Source organism: Hibiscus syriacus, unplaced genomic scaffold (assembly GCF_006381635.1).
Source record: "Hibiscus syriacus cultivar Baekdansim isolate YM2019G1 unplaced genomic scaffold, ASM638163v2 tig00111213_pilon, whole genome shotgun sequence".
Lineage (NCBI taxonomy): Eukaryota > Viridiplantae > Streptophyta > Magnoliopsida > Malvales > Malvaceae > Hibiscus > Hibiscus syriacus.
Genome location: NW_024063022.1, coordinates 2,214,370 through 2,218,412, shown reverse-complemented (window position 1 = coordinate 2,218,412; position 4,043 = coordinate 2,214,370). Strand labels below are relative to the sequence as shown.

The window sequence follows — 4,043 nt, the reverse complement described above, 5'->3', positions numbered from 1 at the left end:
AAATTATTTTAAAAGACGTTGTTAGATATTCGACCTATCTAACCTAAAGGTCGATGACTGTCCAAATTTCAAATTAACAAAATTCAAAGTAATAAAAACAAGTAGCATATCTCTGGTTGCACCTAACTAGTTTCCTTATTTGCTTTTTTTAGTTCTGAAGAAAATTTTATATCATGAATGTTTGATGATTTATGCTCTTCTGACTAGTCTTTGGGTGAGTTGCAGTATTTGTTGTTTGTTTTAGTGTTTCCCTCTTGTTTTTGTTGTCACTGCATTGAACTTAACACTTTAGACTTTTAGAGTGTTCAGGATAGATTTGCCTACGCGGCTGGATGCAGAGAGTTGAGTAGAAGTTAGTCATTTATTATTCAATTGATACAATGTTTGCTTCAGAAGATAGGTATTTTCTCAGATTCTGCATATAAGCAATTACTGAGTGGCATTTTGTACTTATTATACCTGCCCTTCGTTTCAAGTGTCCTTTTCCAGCTGCTTTTGTTCCTTTATTCACTAAACCCACATTTATTGTTGAATAGGAAAAGGTTGGTGTTTCCTAGGAGATGATTCAAGTCCCAGAAAATAACCTGAATAAATAAATAATTGATATGGTTCTATAGAGTGACAATCTTCGGAAGGTTGAAAAATGGCTTTTGTTTCGGAGGAAGAGAAAATTGATGAGTATTATTTCAAGATTGTATTGGTAGGTGATTCAGCTGTTGGGAAATCAAATTTACTTGCAAGATTGGCGAGGGATGAGTTCTACCCTAATTCGAAGTCAACCATAGGAGTGGAGTTTCAAACCCAGAAGGTGGATGTAAATTGGAAGGAAGTCAAAGCACATATATAGGATACAGCTGGTCGAGCATTTTACGGCTGTTACACTGCGTATTGCCGAGGTGCAGTCAGAGCTCTCCTTGTTTATGACATCAGCAAACGACAGACTTTTGATGGCATTAGCAGGTGGCTAAATGGACTTCAGAGTAAGAACCATAATGAACTTGTGTTTTCTTGGTTACACATGCTCACGATCCAAGTACAAACCTTGTCAATATGAATCTCATTTCTGTGATTTATCAAAAGTCACAAAGTTAAAAAATGGGCTGGTTTTATCCTGTTTTCAGACTTCAAAGGGGGTTTTCAGCATATTATGGCATATTTTACTAACTAGAAAGTTCTCCTTTTTAATTGTCCGTCTTGGGAATGTCATGGAATTGCCAGTTTAGGCCTTGATGACTAAGGATGTGTGGTTTATCATTTTGAACAGCTCACTCGGACATGAATGTAGTCACTATTTGGTAGGCAACAAGTCTGATCTTAGAGATGCCAGGGAAGTATCCACTGCCGAAGGAAAGGCCTTAGAGGAGGCACATGGTTTGTTTCTCATTGAGACTTATACCCTTGATTCCTCCAATATAGTAGATGCCTTTCAGACGGTTGTAAAAGAAATCTACAACATATTATGCAACAAAGTTATGATGTCTCAGGAGCTCAAGAAGCCAGAGTCATCTTCCTTTAACGGGAAGATTGTGGTTCTATCATAGGAAGAGAACCAAGCAACTGATACATGTTAAAAGGGTGGGTGTTGCTCATCCTAATACTTCTGTCAATGAAAACTTTCGAGTTCGATCCCATCCAACTCGATGCCATATCAACCGTATAGTAGCAACGAGAGACTACTTTCCGGTTGAAGTTTAAAGTGAGGTCTTTAAGTCAAGAAGAAGACTTGTGTTAGTTATAATTTAGCAACAAGGAATTATATCCCAGTAAAATTTACAGCATAGCTTAAGGCGAGAAGGGCTATCTGTCAAACCTTCGAGTTTGATTTCATTCAACTCAAGGGTATATCAAATTTTACAGCATAACTCAAGGCTAGAAGGGTTATATGTCAATGAAGACTTTCGAGTTTGATTCTATTCAGCTCGATGACATATCAATTGCATGTGGCAACGAAGAACTGCTTTTCAGTTGTACTTTAAATCAAGGTCTTTAAGCCAAGAAGAAGACCAAGGTTGACTATGTTAAACTAGATTTCAACTTCACAACAAAGGACATCATTTTCGATACAACACAAAATTGGATTACAACTTCACAATGAGAGATATCTAACTCAAAGCCAATTTGGTGAAACAATACAAAACAAGATTGGATTTCAACTTCACAACGAAGGATATCCACTCAAAGCTCAACTTCACGACGAAGGAACTACCCACGATTTCAACTTTACGAAGAAGAATATTGTGCCCAATGGATCGACTTAGTGTCACAACAGTTTGTCATCCACTGACCAGATTTCCTCATCACGTAGGTATTGTGTCACCCCAGATAGTCAGTCATCCTCATAACGCAGGAACCGTGTTATCACCTTTAGATGACCAGAACTCTTTACCACGTATAAGTCGTGTCATCACCCGACCTGATCTCCTCATTATCTTGAAGTCGTGTCAATCCTTGATAACCATAACTCTTCATCACGTATGAGTCGTGTTATCACCTTTATATGGCCAGAACTCTTCATCACGTATGAGTCGTGTCATCACCCGACTAGATTTTCTCATTATGTAGGAGCTATGTCAACCTAGATAACCAACCGTCCTCATCACGTAGGAACCGAGTTATCACCCTTCCTAAAGATGACCAAGAACTCTTCATCACATATAAGCAGTGTCATCCCTTGACTAGATCTTCTCACTATGTAGGAGTCTTGTCACCCTTAGACGACCATAACTTTTCAACACGTATAAGTAGTGTCGTCTTCCAAATCAAACAATAAATATCAAAACCAAAAAGAGAGCAGAACAAAAACTGGTTGTCTTTTTTTTCTTTGTCCTATTCTTGTTAACACAAAGAATATGCAAAAAGGGGCAGCTGTAGACACCTATTTTTGTCCGGGTTTTAAAAAAATATTATTATTATTATTAATATTATTATTACAATGTTTGCAGGCCCTCAAGTCCAATACAACCAGTGATCCAGTTACAAAACACAGCAACCCCAAATAATGACAACAACCCATATGCATACCCAACAACAATTGACCTGATCTGGCCTAGTGGCTTGACCCAGTGCATTTAGGGTTTTAACCCTAATTATCAAGCCAGCAGCCAGCAGCCAGCAGCCCTTCTAGCTTCCATCGGTGCGTATACCATCGATTCTTCAACATCTATTCTTCAACATCTAGTCGCGCCTCCAGTAATATTCCAGCCGCCGAGCCATCAAGTCGTCGTCATCAACCTGCAATAACCAACAAATTACAACCAAAGTCAACAAATCAACATCAAAACCTTACCTAAACCCCGAAAAGTCCAAGATTTTTATACCTACCGAATTAATTATCCAGCAATCACGCGTGTAAAGACAAAATATAGAGGGATTAAAAGAAGGAACTGATTCGAAAATGAGTAAAAAGAGAAGGAAAAAAGAGAATCTATTCGAATCAGAGGGAAAAAAAAGGATTCGGGTGAGTCTTAGAAAAGAGGGAGCATCTTGTAATCATTCGAAAAATCTTGTAACCATCCAAGAAAAAAATCATTCAAAAAAGCAATAAAAAAATTAGATTCGGGCAAGAAACATTATTATACCAGGAGCATTTCTTTGTCAAAAGTCATGGTTTGTTCCACTTTCTTTTGATTTCGGATATAAAAACAACTATACATATATATATATATATATAATATAAGGGAGGTTTTTGGTTTTACCTTGCATGTGAATGGTCTTTAGTCGGAGTCTATTCGTCGTTGGAAGTTGAGTCTAGCGTCGAGAATGTGAGCAGTCGGTTTAGATCTAGGAGGGTCAGGGGCTGTTTCCGGTTGGCCATGCGTTTTAAGCCTTTGGTCAAAAATGAAAGGAAAAGAATAGAGAGACAAAAAGTGGGCGTTCGGTTCGTTAAGTGGTTGGAGCGCATCGTGGCTGCTGAAATTGGTGGCCGTAGGTGAGGAGATGGCTCCTACATGGCCATTTGATTTTAACGAGTGCCGCTTAAGATAGGGGGAGAGCAGAAGTGAAAAACATAACTAAAAATGGAAACCCATTTAGGGTTCTGGCTA

At 38.3% G+C, this 4,043-nt stretch overlaps 1 pseudogene; it reads left to right on the top strand.

The window, feature by feature from the left end:
- Positions 1–610: 610 nt before the first annotated feature.
- Positions 611–1,595, top strand: LOC120156132 (annotated as a pseudogene).
- The last annotated feature ends 2,448 nt before the right edge of the window (positions 1,596–4,043 follow it).